General features: G+C 43.3%; 1 protein-coding gene and 1 non-coding gene across 2 annotated transcripts in view; one reads left to right on the top strand and one right to left on the bottom strand.

Annotated features, from left to right (window-relative positions):
* Positions 1–17,929, bottom strand: part of Plekhm3 (pleckstrin homology domain containing M3) — a 215,079-nt gene that overhangs the window by 11,434 nt on the left and 185,716 nt on the right. The gene's annotated exons all lie outside the window — the stretch shown is intronic.
* On the top strand, positions 3,714–3,790 carry Trnaa-ggc. The gene has a single exon. It is a non-coding gene; the product is annotated as a tRNA-Ala (tRNA).

Raw genomic sequence — 17,929 nt, forward strand, 5'->3', positions numbered from 1 at the left:
TCAGCTGGCCCAGAGAGGCAGGAGCAAATCCAGCCATGATCAGCAGGTCTACCTAGTTAGCTGTCAGGTGGATTGCAGCTGCAAGAGTTGGAGTGGGAGGGGACTGTGGTTTTTCAGTCTCTGAATTGTGGGGCTACTGGTGAGAGACAGTAGGAGAGATAACAGGTCAGCCTGTTACAGTGCCATGCCCTCTGAGACTATTATGATGATGATGCGAGCAACTAGAAACAAAGGCACTTTGCAAAATGCACACCTATGCGGACTTGAAGAGTGGACCTGGATCCTGAAGACCTGAGTTCAATCCACTCCCACCTTTAACTCAGTTCATAAAACTTGGAAATATCATTTTACTTTTCTGACTCCTACCGTTTTAGAAGTACATCTCTATATAAAAAGTAGTTAGGAATAATTAAAAAAAAGATTTTCAGCAACATAAAATACAGACACAAAATATGAGAACTTGAGAAAATGTCAGAACATCAAATAGGTCCTAGATCTTCAATGACAGAGTTAAGAAAGGGGATGGGGAGGTAGGAGAGAGCTCAGAGGGTATTTTATTTGGGTATAAAATGTTACACTCAAATGAATGGGGCAGATCTATTTAGTTGTGAACCGGGTGATTTTGAAGAATGTTTGATTAAGGCCGAGAGGTAGACTTGAAGCCCAAATACAAAATAAAACCTCTTTTCTCCAGTGATCAAAGAAGCTGTCCTGAAAGTGTGGGGTACATGAATGAGTACAGAAGGAGAGAGACCCCCAAAACTGCTTATGGAAAGCAGCTTCCTGATAGCTCTTCACTTGGAATAGAGCAAACCTACCCGGGAGGAGGAGTTTGATCAGGGGGAGAAATAATAGGCCAGGTGATATGCACATACCTGCCCAAGCTCCCCGCTTCCTTACCTTTACCTCTTCTTGGTCATTACTGCACGACCATGACAAGCCAACTAGCTTAGGTTTTGATGGTACATTCTGGGACTGGTACATGGTACATTCTGGGGACTGCTCTGAAGGTGGGGCAGTGAACAAGACATGGGTCCCTACTGGGCTGCCAGCTAAGGCTAAATGGATTTTCCGCATATTGTCATTCATGTCAAATACATAACATTAGACATTTTTTTCAGAGGGGGGAAAGTATGGCTCGGAGAAATTAAGTGGCATGTCCAAAGTCACACCGTTTTTGAGACAGAAAGAAATTAGACCCGTTCGAAAATCTGTTTTGTTTCTATTGTGCTATACTGATTCCTCTCATTAATTATTTAATTTTATTTTACAAACAATGTTGTTTTTATACATTGTTTTAGAAGTACATCTCTATATAAAAAGTAGTTAGGAATAATAAAAAAAAGATTTTCAGCAACATAAAAAAAATTCAATATCTTCCCATAAAAAAGAAAGTAGTTAGGTGATGCGTTTTGATTCTTGTTTCATGGGGAAGCTATGAGACCTAGAAATCAAAGGCTCAAGGTCTAGTTTCCAGGGCTATAGTAGGTTTCTCTATTAAAGAGACACAAAGCCTAATATACAAAAATAAGAGTATAGTTAAGTATGTTTCTTCTCAACACTGAAAACATTAAACATAATTACTTATCTCTTTTACTTTATGAACAAACATGTAAATTATTATATATCCCCAAGGAGGGAAGTTTAAAAATATATTTTGAAAATAAAAATGAACGTTTCTTTTGTTCTAACAATTTTACCTTTAGAACTTATTGTACAGAAATACAGATGCACAAGATTATTCAGGGTAGTTTTTTTTTTTCTTCTTTTAGAAGATTGGACAAAAGTGGCTATCAATGGGAAACAGTTATATAAATTATGGAGCATTCTTGGGAGGGAGAGGAAGAGGAGGCAGCTATCTAGGGATGATGGTGTGATAAACACTGATGGGAGAGGATTCTAGGAAGAGAAGATCACCAGGGCTTGACTTATTGGGTCACAGGTAGTGAGCTTCCACTTAATCAACCTGTGCCAAGTCTTATATTGTATGAAAGGTGCTCAGGTCTGATTTACAGAAGGTACAAGATGATAAGAGGGAAGGTCCTCTCCTATTTAGTACATTCTAGGTGTGGTGTACTGATCTTTACATGTGAAAATAACAAACGCATCATATGATCAGAGACGGAGGGTGGAATCAACCTTATGTTGGGCTGAGGGAGAGGTTTGGGCTTGAGAGGATTAGCAGTCTTCATGAGAATTTCACTCAAGGTAAGAAAGGAATTAGGTAGAACAGGCCACGGTGGGAGCCAGGCAAGGCCACCAGGCATGAGGCTTTCTTAGCAGAAAGCGTGACAGGTTGGGGGCAGGAGGACTACTTTGGCTGGAGACGCAGAGACAGGCACAGTGACTCAGTGATAAGACGAGAATAGCAGGTGAGGCAAGCCGGAGGACCTTGGATACCGAGATAGAGATCTGGAATTTCGTTCAGGTGTTTGAGCCAGGGGTAATGTGCTCAAAGCAGTAGAATCTGGCTGTGCTCTGCCAAGTGGATTGTCTGCAGTTTAGGAGGCCCCTGGAGACCACAACAGGAGTCCAGGGACAAGGAGAAGAGGTCCAAGCTAGACTGTTGCTGCAAAAGTAGAAAAAGAGAGGCAGACATTAAGCTATTATTCCTCAGCCTACTCTGCCCGGACACGACTTTGACATTCCACAACAGGCGCTTACCTCCCTGGCAGGTCATAATTACTGTGACAGTTATTATCTTGGGTTTTACAGGTGTATAATGCTGTTGATTGTGCAGGAACACGAGGGTCAAAGAGAATCACATTTAATTATGCCCTGGCTCTTCGTCCCCACACTGTCACAGGCAGAACTGATGGGCTGGGCTGAGTGTGTGGCTCAATGGTAACATACATACTTGGTTCGGTCCCCAGAACATACCTTGCCCCCCAAAGGTAATGGGCACCATTCTTGCAGCACAGATTCAGAGCTGTACTTAGTCTGCTATTGGGCCCAATGAAAAGTCATGAAGATAAACCCACTTCCTAAAGCAAAGAAGTGGTTCTTAAAAGTGTTTTTCTAGAATTCACTCAGAACTTTAACTGATGTTTTCATTAAAAAGGAATTACTAAAATAGTAGACAGCTGTCTAAAAAATAAGTAGATTATGAGTGCAATTGTGTAAAAAGAACCACTTTATACTGAGCGATACAAGTAAGACTCCTGATAGTATCACTGTGTACTGCTTCTGCAAAAGATATGATTTATGCTTGAAGTATGAGGCTGTCTTCCAGGGAAATGGGGAAGGAAGGAGCAAGATGGGAAAATTGCCTTTTGCTTCTGGGTTGTGGTAGTAGTTTACAAACAAGATACGCCATAATGAAAAGATTTTTAAAGGCATTTAGTGCTTCCAAGAGAAGAGTAACTCCAAAACCACCTTTCTTGGATTTGAGACTACAATAGGAAAACAGAAGGAAATGCAGTTTAGGGAAATAGAGATGGGATGTGAAGTAAAAGGGCTTCTTTGGTTCTATGGACACTACTTCTCCAGGCTAACTGACCAGTATGGTCCAGCCTGGTTAAGAGCTTGGACTTCTTTAGTTCAGCAAGTTTTAATGTCTCTGGGCTTCAATTTCCTCAAATATAAAATGAGGATTCTGTGATTAAATATCATTTAATTCAACTAATTAGAAAGCATTATTGTTAGCCCTCTATATCTGTGGGTTTGACAGCCTCAAATTCAACCAACCTTGAATCAATATTTAAAAATAAGTTTGCTGGGGATATAGCTCAGTTGGTAGGGTGTTTGCCTGGCATGCACAAGGCCCTGGGTTCAATCCCCAGCCCCACAAAAAAAAAAAAAAAAAAAAAAAACCCTGAATCCATCTGCACTGAACATGTACAAATTTCTTGTCACCATTCCCTAAATAATACAGCATAACAACTATTTTTTAATATTTACTTTTTAGTTATAAGTGGATACAATATCTTTATTTTATTTTTATGTGGTGCTGAGGATCAAACCCAGTGTCTCACATATGGTAGGCGAGCGCTCTACCTCTGAGCCACAACCCAGCCCCAGTATAACAACTATTTACACAGAGTTTTCATTTGATTAGGTTATTGTAAGTCATCTACAGATGATTTAAAGTATGCAGGACGATGTGTATAGGTTATATGCAAATATGACACCATTTCATGTGAGGGACTTGAACATTCTCCCATTCTAGAATCTGCAGGGGTCCTGGAACCCATCCCCCTCTGATGAGGAGGGACTATTATACACAGTGGCCGACACCAGTAAGCCTTCAACAATTGCTGGCTATTATTATTGTATACTTGACATTGCAAAAAAAAAAAAAAAAGAAGAAGTTACTGAACTTGTACCTTTCCTTGACTCTTGACTTATTTACTTGCTTCCTGCCCGCCACCCGTATTAGAATGTGCAGCACTTGAGGGCAGGTTTTTAAAGTTTCTTTTAATTGTTTTTTCCTCCTGTTGATGAAAATAATATATTCTTAAAGAGGGAGAAGGGGGAATCTAAGAATCTACCTTAATCGCCGCCCCCAAAGGTAATCATGGTAGACAGTGGATTTTATAGATTTTTCTAGAATCATGGTTGGGTTAATGCTGAGATCCTTTTCCTGTGAAGAACTAAGTAATAAATATTTTTGGATTTGTGGTTGTATGTTTTTGCAACCATTTGACTTTCACCTTATAGCAGGAAAGTAATGTTAAAAAGAAATTATTCACCATATTTGTTAGAGATGGGAAGGGGGCTATATTGCCATAGTTATAGGGACCACTGCATGGGGTTTTGCAGTGGGGGAGAGAGATGAGGTTTGACTCCAATGGGGACAAGTGGGGATTTAAAACCAAGGAGCAGATAGGGGTCAGTGGATGAAAAATTATCAAGAGGAAAACATTGGGAGTAAGGGGGAGTCTTGCTGGACTAATCCAGTGGAATTCTTGCTGAAGTTAGGTGAGGTTGATAGGATATCGAGGGCGAGGAATTTTCAGTAAACCAATTCAGTAGGATTCTTTCTCAAATTGGATTCTCCAAGGACAGAGAGGTAAACCCAAGGTCAGCCCAGTGGAGCAGAGAACTCAGAAAAGATGACTCAGACTCGGTCAAAGGAGAAAGTTTTTGTCAGTAGCCACAGATGATACCTAAACAAATGTGCAGGGCTGTGTTCCAGTTACACAATGTACAAAAACATAATTCAGCTTGATCTGGCCCTGTCAGCCCCTCCCCTAGGATGCAATTGTCCAACAGAAGCACTTGTGAGCCACAGATTTTACATTGTCTTATTGTCACACGAAAACCAAAAAGCTTTAAGGTGACATTCATTTCAACATATATTATCAAACTCCATATATTCAAAATATTGTTTCACATATACTCAAAAGTAAATTTTTGAAATATTTTACATTCCTGTATTTGTAGTGAGTCTTCAAAATCTGCTGTGTATTTTAAACATGTAGCATACTTCAGTGCAGACAAGCCACATTTCAGTAGCTACCTGTTGTACAGCTCAGCTATAGAATCTAGATGGTCTCTCTCTATGAAGTTACATATATTTGTAAAAATCAGTCAGGGTTGGCAGCACTCACCTGTAATCCCAGCAATTCAAAAGGCTGCAGCGGGGGCGGGGTGGGGGCGGTGGTGGGGTGGGCTGTCGCAAGTTCTAGGTCAGCCTTAGCAATTTAATGAGACCCTAAGCAACTTAGTGACATCCTGCTCAAAATAAAAAATAACAAGGGTTGGGGAAGTGATTCAGTGACAAAGTGCCCCTGGGTTCAATGCCTAGTATCAAAAAGAAAAAAAAAGTATTATAATTTACATCGTTTCACTAAATAATCTTTCTTGGAGATATTTCCCTAACATTGCATAAAGATCAACCTTTTTTTGACAATCAGAATTGTATTATTTTTTAAAAATTTTGTTTAGTTATTCATGGACACAATATCTTTATTTTGTTTATTTATTTTATGTGGTGCTAAGGATCGAACCCAGTGCCTCACATTTGTGAGGCAAGCGCTCTGCCACTGAGCCACAACCTCAGCCCCAGAATTTTATTATTTAGGTTTATCACAATCTATTTCATGTGCTCACTATTGGTAGACATCTCTATCCCTAATTTTGTTATTTAACATACTGCAGGGATTGTGGTTTTACATATAAATTTTGGTACCTGTGGAAGTATAGCTTTAGAATAAATTCTTGTAAATTGAATTTGGTGGGTCAAAATTCTTAAGGTTATAATCACATTTAGCTTTTGGATAACTATTGCCAAGCTGGGATTCGGTCTTATTTCTCTGTATCTCCAGCATGTTGGCAATCAATGGGTGTTAAATGATGGATAGATAACAATCTTCCAACATAAGGGATGTGGTGTAAGAGAGAAAAGTAAATAAAATGGAGTGAGATGGGAACAGTTAATGCCACATTAAGGAGGCACCAATTAAACTGCAGGTTGTACACTGAAAGGTGCCTCTCTCTGACATTTGGTTAAGCTCCTCTGAGCTCATTCCAATTCCTGAGCCTTTCAAAAAGCCTCCAGGCCTTGGGTCTCAGCCTGTGTCATCTGTGTCTCACAGGGGAATTCTCTACACTTAAAGGCCAAGGTGACTCTCCGTCTCCCTGTTGTGAGCAGAGCAGAGTTTCTGGTCAAGAGGGAAGCGGGTAGTTTACCATTTTGCCAGCTCTCAGGGGCACTGGGAAAAGCCCTGCTCTGCTAACTCCCACAATATGGGGAGTCATGTCCCAAGAGGTCTCTGACACTGGCCACTGCCTTCCAGATTGAGGGACAGCATCCTCCCCCAGGCAGAGCACCTCATCATGGCTATGGCAAGTGAGGTTCCACTCTCCAATGGCCAACACATGGACAGAAAACCCACCTTGAAACCCTGAACTTATCTTGAGATCTTCTCCCTCCCTCCACCTATTGAGATGGTCCCCTGGCACCTCTGGCCACATTCGTGGCCGTGCCTCTTGCTGACAAGCCACAGCAAGAGCCCCTGGCTGGACTCCCACCCACCAGCTTACTTCGTACTTTTCCAGTTCATTCACCTTCCTCCTCACCCCAAACACAATCCCCAAACCTGGCTTTTCTGTCACATCTCAGGAAGGCAGAGTCTGGCTTCCTTATCTCCCCAGGAGACTGCCGCCATGCTTAGCACTTACTAATGCCAGTGAAATAAAAGAACAGAACAATCACAGGACTTTATAGTTTGCTCTCCAACTCTTGTCACCTGGAGTAATTCACTGGACAACTATTTATCAAATGCCAATAGTATATCTGGCACTGTATCCCTGATTTCATGGATCCTTTACTGCCCACGTCTAAGTTTCCCTGGATAAAATTTTTTTCCAAGCTCCTCCCGAACACCCATTGATCATTCTGCCCTTTCTTTTTTTTTTTTCCAAGTCAAATATATATTGGAGCACTTATTAGGTGCTAGCAGTATACTAAACATACATGTGTTAATTTAATCCTTATAAGAATCCTCCAAGGAATAATATGGCCCCATTTAAAAATGAAATTAAGTAATCTCCTAAATGCAAATAGGCCTACTGGGAAGTGGGATGTGCATTTCTCCCTGGCCTGCAGCACCCTGTCCACCTGGGGCCCCATTACTTCGCCAGGAACCATTTGGCCCCTCACAAGTGGGGGCATGGCAGACCAGGAAAACAGAGTTCTTCAGGAAATGTGTGTGTGTGTGTGTGTGTGTGTGTGCGCGCGGTGGGCACAGGCATGCTGTTCCATTGGGAAAACTGGGAAACTAGCAACAAGGATACTGAGAGAGAAGACTGGAAGAGACAAGAAGTAACTCCCTGGGGAGGTCCTTGAGTTACTGTTCTCTACGTCCTACCCCTTACTCCTCAGCACCTCTTACTGTGACTTCTTATGCCACACTTCCTTGTCTTTACAGTCAGCCTGCTTTACCTGTGTTATGGTTTGGATGCGAGGTGTCCCCCAAAAGCTCACATGTGAGACAATGCAAGAAAGTTCAGAGGAGAAATGATTGGGTTGTAAGTGTCTTAACCCAGTGAATTACTCCCCTGATAGGGATTACTGAGTGGTAAATGAAGTGGTAGGGTGTGGCTGGAGGAGGAGGGAATTGGACAGTGGCTTTGGGGTATATACTTGTATCTGGCCAATGGTGACCTCTCTCTCTGCTTCCTGATCATCATGTTAGCTGCTTCCCTCTGCCACACTCTTCCACCATGATGGAGCTGGCTTTTCATGGACTGAGACTTCTGAAACTGTGAGCCCTTAAGTCAACTTTTCCTTCTCTACAGTTGTGCTGGTTGGGTCATTTAGTGACCTATCAAAAAAGCTGACTGAAACAACACGGGCTGCTGAATGGGAGGTCTCTGAAGGGCTGGGATGTGAAGCAGCCTGTCCCACCTTCCTCGGTTGGTAGAGGGCAGGACGAGAATCCGAGCTTACTTTTCAGGTTGTGTTTATTTTTTGAAACAAAAAGCAAGTGGTTTTATGGCTCCTTGCAACTTTCAGAAAGGAGCAAGACAGGGCTACTCCTCAGGCCTTCGCTTTGTAGTCACATCCAGAATCTCGGCTTCCCTCCTATTCCTGTGCTTCTCCCAGTTGCCCAGTCGTCTCCTTCCCAAGATTGTGGTTTTGTGAACAAGGAACAAAAACAATAGTAAAGCACTTTGATAAAATAATAGCTAATAGATCCAGACAAAATTATTATAATCAGAGCCACAAACACCCCACTAGCCAGGAAGGGACAAATCAGTAAAATAAAAACACATTCTCCTCTTTTTCTCTCCACTTTCTATAATTCTAGTTTGTACCATGTATTTTCAGCCTTAATGATGTTTAAAATCTTGCCAGAAGCAGGGAAACAGAGGGAAAGTGTTCTTGCCCATAAACAAAGGGATCGTTCCAGGAGAAGGGCTTAGAATTTTAAGGCTTACTGGAATTTTAAACATATTGGAATTGTTCAGCAGGAAAATCTAACACTCTGGAACTAACAATTCTAACATTAGGTCACTGGGGCAGTTCAGCCTTCCTGCAATGCCTTAAAAATGTTTCTTCAGCCTCTTTTCTCCCCAACTTGAAGCTTCAAGAACAACTGTTCCCTCCTCCATCAATATTCAGTGGACCATTACTGTTGACAGGGAACTTGAAGAGACATAAGTGAAAGCACAGGTCTCCTGACCTCCCGCTGGTCATGGAGCAGGAGGAACTAGGGGTCAGTGTAGATGATGACCAACGACCTGCCCAGGCTCTTCATCAGCCTCTGCTGAGCCACCCTTGGCTGAGGGTCCAAGGCTGAAGTCTCACCTTCTACAGTTGCCAAAGGGCCCGCTTGCCCCTCAGTCCACCTTCACACCTGCACCCCAGTTCATCCTGCCTGAGCACTTAGATATTATGGGCATGTGAAACCTGGCTTGGATTTCCTGCCATCTGGGTTATGGAGGAAGGAGGAATAGGCGCAAAAGGCAGGGAATGCACCCTGATAAACGGTGGGCTAAGAACTGAAGAGAACTTCCTGGATCTAGACAAGCTGCTCATTCATTCCTTCCCAGCCATGTCCATGAAGCCCCAGCAAGCATCCTCTTCCTCACTTTTCCCTGATGGGGGTGTGGTATGTGTCCCCAATTCAAAGCCAGGGCAAGACATCTGACAACAAGCCACCCCCCCCCCTTTTAATATTTATTTTCTAGTTGTAGTTGGACACAATACCTTTATTTTATTTATTTATTTTTATGTGGCACTGAGGATTGAACCCAGAGCCTCAAATGTGCTAGGCGAGCGCTCTACCACTGAGCCACAACCCCAACCCCCAAGCCACCTCATTTTTGGCATGTCTCCTTCCTTCCATCTCTTTAGCAACATTGCTCTTGTACAGATGAGGGAACTGGGACCTAGAGTGATTGACTTACACAAAGAGCTGGTTTCCAGGACAGCCCAGGCTCGGGCAAGTTCTCCCAAGTCACAATTTCTGAGACCTTCTCAATCTAAAATGCTACATCCCAGCTTGTATCCCCCCACCCCGCAACCTCCCCAATTCTCTTTGCCTTCACTTTATTTTGACACTGGATTATGAGGCCCTGAGTAAAAGTAAGAATAATTAAAGCAGTCACTTTAATCCAGCAATTCTACTTCTAGATCTTTATCTTAGAGAGAAAAGCTGTGGCCTTAAGAAGAGTTAGGTGTCAGTTTTTTTTTTTCATCTTGACTGATAATAATTAAAGATTGAAAACAGCCTGATGCATTGTAACAGAGGAATACACAAACTGGGAGGTCCTTGCAATGGCTGACCACTCATCAATAAAAAGGCATAAACTACTGATATGTGTATTAGCATGGGTGAATCTTCCAAACACTGTGCCAAGTGAGGGAAACCAGAGACCAGAGCACTCATTATGAATCTGTTGCATAAGTTTTACAGCATATGGGAGGAAAAGTAGAAATCAGTTTAGTGTTTGCTTGCAGGGCTAGAAGGATAGGGAAACAGAAGAGGTATAGGAAGATGTTGGGGGGCTAATTGGAAGGGGCATGAGGGAACTTTTTGAAGTTCTATATTGTGAAAATATTCCTTTCTTTTCTTTTTAAATTAATTAATGTTTTAATTAGGCATATATGACAGCAGAATGCATTTTGATTTGTTGGGCAGAATTGCAGCACAACTTTACATGATGTAGTGTCACACCATATGTGCACTCATACATGAACCTAGGGTAATGATGTCCATCTCATTCCACCATATTTCCTGCCTCCATGCACCCTCTCTATCCTCCCTCAATATTCCTTTCTTGATGGGAGTGGGGGTTACATGGATGGATGTATATTTTAGAACTGATCAAACTAGCTGAGCAGGGTGGCACATGCCTGTAAACCCAGAAGCTTAGGAGGTTGAGGCAGGAGGATTGAGAGTTCAAAGCTAGCCTTAGCAATTTAGCTAGGCCCTAAGCAACTCAGCGAGACCCTGTCTCTGAATAAAATACAAAAAAGTGCTGGATATGTGGCTCAGTGGTTAAGCACCCCTGGGTTCAATCCTCAGTACAAAAAAACAAAACAAAACAAAAAAAACTGATCAAACTGTACACTTAAGATCTGTGCACCTCAATTTAGTTATGTCTAAATTTCAAAGATAAAAATAAAAATAGTACATGACTTGAAAAATTATAAGAAATAAAGAAATAAGCAACATTTATTACTTTCCTATATCCAAATTTCACATTGGAGTTAACTGCTGTTCCTCGTTTCATTCCATAACCTTCTGGAGACCCTTTCTAGGTAGATATGGATGACTTCCCCTCAGAACTTTCCTGAACATTGTGCTGTTACCTGCTCTGTGGCGGCACATAGTGCTAAAGGAAGGCGTTTTTGTGCCACGAGGCATGAGATTAAAAACAGCCATTTCTGAGTCTCAATAATTTCCTGCTCTTTTGTTAATTATTAATTGTTTTTCCATGTTGGAGCACTTCGGATGATTTTGTGGGTGCCATTCATGGGTAAAGAATGTTTTGGTGACATCATATTTTCCTCACTGCTCTACTTTTAAGACAGTCCCCACTCCCACCTTATCTAGGTTCCCATCCCATCTTCCCTGCGTCTCTTTTCCTGACCCCTTGGATGGTGTTCATTAAATTCCACCTGCCTCTTCTTCACGTCCACTGTGCAAACTTGGGTGTGGGGGAAGCGCTGATCCCTCAGAGGCTAGGTCAGTGTACCCCAAGAACGAGGACCCCTCCTGAAGGCCTGCACACCCATTGACATTCCTCCTTTTGAAATCTATGGAACAGGAAAGTACGCAGAAAAGAAAAACGACTTTTAAATTCAAGTGCAGTGTCTGAAAATGAACTTGCATTTTATTAACTACAACAGTTCTTCATATATTAAAATATTATTAAAATAATAACCGCAGCTACTGTTTATTGTGTACTTACTTATGTGCTGGTATTTTGCTAAGTGCTCTCTAGGCCTTATCTACACTTTGCCACACAACACCACAGGGAGGATTCCATTTTTATGCATACTGTATAGATGAGGAAACTGAGGCACAGAGAAGTTAAGTCACTTGCCCAAGCTCACACTGATCAGCAGTGGAGGCTCAAGAATTCAGTCTGACAGGCCGGAAGGCCTTAATGCCTCTCAAACTTGCCTGTTTTCTTTACTTTGTGAACAATGCCTGGCACACCTATGAGTTCTCCAGCCCCTGGCTTAAACTCAAGGTCCTCCTGGGAATCTGAGAACACTGGGAGGAGCCACAGGCTATTTGGGGAGCACAGCTTAGAGTTGGGCCTCAACCCGTTGGCACAGGACCCTACTAAATTCAGCAGTTCTTTGCGCGTCTGTCAAACCATGGAGCTCCCAGGGTGGTGCCTGCTTTGCCTCTGCCCAGTTGGCTTGTCAAGTACTCCCAGAGGCTGGAGGGGTTAACGGTTGAGAACCTGTTTGCAGACCATTAGAAACAATAATCACCTGGCCAGTAACCTGATCTACCTCCAAAGAAAGGTCTGGATTTGAGCAAACAGTTTAAGTGGCCTCTGTGTTCAGTGCAGGGGTGGAGTGGGCTGCCTAACTCGCATTTCTTCTGGAACAGTTGGAATTCGAGTGGGGACCAAGCCAGGCCCATGGGCCAATTCCTGGGCCTGGGAGAGCTCACATCCTTCTGGCTTCTTCTGCCCCTGGAATTCTGAAGATGGCTCCCTGTAGGTAGTGGCTGCTACTTTCCTGCCCCGGCTGGGGAGCCAGTGAGTATCGTTTGTTTTCCACTTGATCAAGTGCCTTCAAGGGAGCTTCACGATGTGCTCAGGCTCAGGCTGGGCTTGGATCCTCAGCACGCAGCAGTATTGCTATTGTGCTTCCATTTCACAGATGAGGAAGAGGAGACTCTGAGACAGCAGTGTGCAGGATCCAGAGCCAGTTGTTAAACTTGCAGGGTGGCAGCCTGAGGGGAGGAGAAGGACCCACATTTTCTTGGAGCCTTGTCATGAACTTATCCTTTTGATGATGATATTTTAAATAGCATATGGAATTATAATTCAAATCTTCTAGAGGCTTTCCCTCTTCTACCACTTTGTGGATCATTTTAAATATGAAGAGGCCGGGGGCGGGGCTCCCTCTTCTGTGATTTGCAGGTACAGTCCTGATCCTTGGTCATTAGGTTTGCTGAGGGGTTGACTGACCCAGGTGCTCCACCTTTGAAATTGTCCCCATGCAACCTACCGTTCCCTGTATCAGTCACAGGAGTTCTGTGTGTGTGTGTGTGTGTGTATTGGTGGGGGGATGTGGGACAATGCACCTCCAAAAATGGAATTTTCTCTCTCCGTCTCTGCTTCACTTAGTGTTGAACAAGCCAGCATCCGATGACCTTCTGCTAGTATCGTGTCTGGGGCTGTGATCCTGACTGCACAGGACCTGTGGAGAACTGTAACTCACCTTAATAGGAATCTTCTGAAAACGTTGGAGGAAAGGAATGTAAACTGGTCTTATTGCCCTTGGTAACCATAATAGAAGTATTTGACCCCAACAGGTATTTCCCCCCCAGGTGTGGAAGGCTTTTTGTTTTCTCATTTCACAGGTAGGACCAAATATAGCTGCAGCAGGGAGAGTCCCAGATGTGGTTGTCTGTATGTGTGTGGAGAGAAATTGCTGGTGTCACTCAGGGAAGTCAGAGAAGATTGTTTTCCTTTCCACAGACAAACTTTCTTCTTAAGAGGCACTCAAAGGCTTCTCATTTGCAAAAAAAAAAAAATCTTTCTGAAGCAACAAGTTTGTGAGCTTACGTGCTTCTTAGCTCATGACAAGGATCAGTAACATCGTGGGAGACCGTGCAGTCCAATATGGGAACCACCAGCCACATGAGCATATGTGCATTTAAAGTCAGGGACCACATAATGATGTTTGATTAGTTATGATGAACTGCATATATGATGGTGGTCCTGTGAGATTTTATCACCTAATGATGTCATAGCTGTCTCAGTTTGTGTAAATACATCGTATGATTTCACACAATGATGAAATTGCCTAACTACGCATTTCTCATAGCATATCTCCATCATGAAGCAATGCGTTACTTCTAATTAAAATGAAATCAAATTAAATCTTCAGTTCCTCAGTTGCTTTAGTTATATTTCAAGGGCTCAATAGCATACATGAATAGTGGCTACCATGCTGGACAGAGCAGCTACAGGACATTTCCATCATTCCAGAACATTCTATTGGATGGTGTTACTCTAAGACAAACCTCATAACAGAAGTTGCCTAATTGGTCCCAGACAGTGGGGAGCAGCTCCACCTTTGAAATTGTCCCCATGCAACCTACCGTTCCCTGTATCAGTCACAGGAGTGACTAACCTTACCCTGAGGGCCCTGGGTAAGGTTAGAGTGAGGATATAGTCCTATAAATCTGTACAGATGCACAGGTAAAGTCACTGGAGTGAAAGCTGAATTCATTAAGTCCCAAGTTTTCAGTGCTGTTATAAGATGACATATGATGACACTTTAATAAATATTTATTTCTTAAATATTCCACTTGGTTCAATGTCACTTGAGCAAAATCTAGACACCCTGGTAACTGCGGAAGATACAAATTATACCCCTTTGGAATTCCTAATCTCTAAATTGAGGCAGGAAATGAATAAGAATAAGCTATAAAAAGCTAAAAAGTGGACATTTGCCAAGGGGCAATAAATTATTTGGGGAGGAGATCAGTGAAGATTCTCAAAGAAAGATGTATAAGCAAAGATTTGAAGGGTGACTAGAAGGGTGACTAGATTTAGAGGGGATTACAAAAAGCTTTGGAAAATGGAAGGGTGTTTGGTGAGGAGAAATACGAAGTGGGAAGTTGAGGGTCGCAGGACTGGCAACTATATTTGTGGGACATCTTAGTCGGCTTTGTGACCACAAACTGAGCGATTTATAAAGAAAACAATGATTCTTCATACTTCTGGTGGCTGGGAAGTCCAGTATCCAGGGGTTGGTGTCTGGTGAGGATCTTCTGGCTGTGTCACCCTGTGGTAGGAGGCAGAGTTTGAGCTCGCAGCTTGAGCCCTTCTATAGCCAGCATGATTCCGTTCATGAGGGAAGAGCACTCACAGCCTCTTCGGGTCTCAAAGGTGCCACCTCTTAACACTGTTGAATTGGAGATGAAGTTTATAGCACAGGCTTCCAGGGGAATGCATGCAAACCACAGGCAAAGCTGGTGTAAAATGAAAATGCAGGGACCTTTGGTCCAAAATTATTCAGAATTTCAAGCTGGCAGCAGGTGGGCATTAAAGCCAGCAGGTGCCCAGGTTGTGTGTTCACAAAGCAAGCCATCCCAGTGGCAAGAGAAGTTAAAGAGAAAGTAGGACCATATTATCAAATGCTTTCTAGTGACAGTTTGGAGCTTGAAATTTTTAAGCTGAGATGAAGCAAAATGAGGCTGCATGAACAAAGGCCACAGTGGAGCCACGCCCCCAGCTGAAGGAAGTCTAGTGAGCCACGCCCCCACTGAAGGAAGACTGGTGAAGAAGTGGTCCAAGTGGTCTAGAGGAAGCTGGTGAGGGAAGAGCACAGCAGTGGGCGGCGAGGAACTGGGGCCTTAAAAGCTCTGGAGGTGGAGAACTTGATGAGGGGACCCTGGTGGCGCAGCACGTGACCGGGCCACCCTCCATGGATATCTCTTGTGCCTCCCTCTTTGCAGGTTCTAGAGTCTTTGGGCTTCCGTTATCTCACCCACAGCAAAAGGCTGAGAATGGAGGTAAAGCAGGAGTGGCTCATGGACCTGTCACGTGCCCCTGGCCAAGAACTCTTTTGGGAATTCCCTTACTCTGTTTTCTACAGAGGCAGCGTTTTCTCTGACCCAAATCTAGAGGGAGCCCAATAAATCCCCCTCTTCACCCTACCTAGCAATACAGTATTTATCTTTTTTTTTTTTGGTACCAGGAATTGAACTGAGGGGCACTCGACCACTGAGCCACATCCAGCCCTATTTTGTATTTTATTTAGAGACAGGATCTCACTGAGTTGCTTAGCACCTCACTTTTGCTGAGGCTGGTTTTGAACTGGTGATCCTCCTGCCTCAGTCTCCCGAGCTGCTGGGATTACAGGCATGCGCCACCACACCGGACCCACAATACAGCATTTGGAGGCAGCAAAATCATCCTTGGTTTCATGACAATCCCCTTCAGATTTGCATTTCCTGACTTGGGGACTTGTGATGTTCCATGAGCCATTATCAGAGGGCTGAATGAGGATGTGCCTTTCTGGGGGCATTGATGGCTGTGGAGCCAGTAAGTGTCAAGATAGTCACCAAGAGCCCAGGACAATTCTACATATAGCAGGAAAGAATAGAAAAGAATCACACCGTGCAGTACCTCCAGTAGCAGCCAGCGGTGCTCAGTGCCAGGGCCCCTCCCATTGATAGAAGTCTCGAATCCTCACCTCAACACCTCAAGATGAGCGCAATGACTCGCCTTTTACACACAAGTAAGCTGAGGCTCACCTGTCAAGAGGGACCTTCCCACTGTCACCTGTTGGTGGGATGTGTGTTAGAACTTGTCTTTACATCCAGGGTGGTCCCCTCCCTGACTTTCCCTCCCAGTAAATTCTGATGCTCTTGTATCTAATGATGGGGGAGATTTTTTTAACCCTTCCATGAGCAGATATTTCCAAATAGCTTATTCATAAAAAAAGGCGGGGGGGAGGGGAAGCATCAGTTCTGAGGAAAGAGAGGCATATTTGAAGGGAAATGAAAACACAAGTCACAGAGTGAGGTAGGTACAAGTCATGGCTTGGCCACGTGGAGCTAGGTTGCTCCAAACATTTAGCTATTTTCTTATGGTATATCAGACTCCAGGCCACTAATTACTGTTTTGTTAAAAAAAAAAAAAAAAACCAGCAACACATGAACATTCTTGTTTGGTAAGGGAGACTTGTTGAGGTAACTCTGAACTTCCAGAAATTAGGAGATGTGCTGGGGGCAGGTGGGAGGATAATAGTGAGGATGAACTTGGGTGTCCACTGATTGAGCCCATTTTTAGGGTGGCCACTTTGCCCTTCTGAACATCCCTTGCTCTGTGCTCTAACAAGCAGGAGCATGTCTGGTTGCTTTAGGGATAGGTGAGGCGGAAGAGGGAGGAAGAAGACCAGGAGGTGATGTCACCAACACACAGGTACAGGGGACAGTTGCACTCAGATGCAAAGGCTGCCTCCTCAGGTTGATCGCTCTTTAAACTGGGATATTAATTTTACAAGTAGGAAAGATTCTCCTAGATATAGAAATTTTGCTGACAGGGGAAAAAAAAAAAAAAGCAAACAAATCCACAGCCCGTGGGCTCTGGATGAAAGACACTGGGCCTCTGGGGGCATCTTCCAGGCTGCAAAAAGGGCTAGGCTGCTCGAAAGGTACTTGAGACAAATAAAACAGTGACTCTAAAATGTACCCATATGTCACATTCTTACAGGAAAATACCGTCTATAATTAGTTACAAGCTTTAGAGAATAAAATCCAATTTACCTGTCAAAGAGAAAGGCTGAATTGCCCCCACCCCAGACGGCTGGGAGAATGTGGCTCGCAGGTCCCTTACTTTCTCCCCAGCCCCTACCTTTCTCCTCCCATCCTCTTTATTGGAGAAGACTGAAAAAAAAAAAGTATAAAAGTTGGAAAGATCTTCTAAAGACACACAGTGTTCCAAGCACAATCAGGCCACTAATTACTGTTAAGCTTGAGTCCTTTTTGTGTTCTGAGGGGGAGACTTCAGTGTGTATCGACCACTTGGGTCTTTTCATGAGTCGGGGCTAACCCTGAATAGCAGATTTTTTCTTTCCCCCTTTCAACATTTAGTTGCCACAGCCTTTCTTCTCCTTCATCTTTGTCTTCACTTTCTCCTTTTTTTCTTTCTTTTTTCTTTTCTCTCTCTGTGTGTATATGTGTCCCCCCCACACCACTAATTTTTTTCTGGGTGCTTTTTACTTCTCTTCTGGTGTTGTGTTTTAAGTCTCTAAATGAAACTTGACTGC

Source organism: Marmota marmota, unplaced genomic scaffold, assembly GCF_001458135.2.
Source record: "Marmota marmota marmota unplaced genomic scaffold, marMar, whole genome shotgun sequence".
NCBI lineage: Eukaryota > Metazoa > Chordata > Mammalia > Rodentia > Sciuridae > Marmota > Marmota marmota.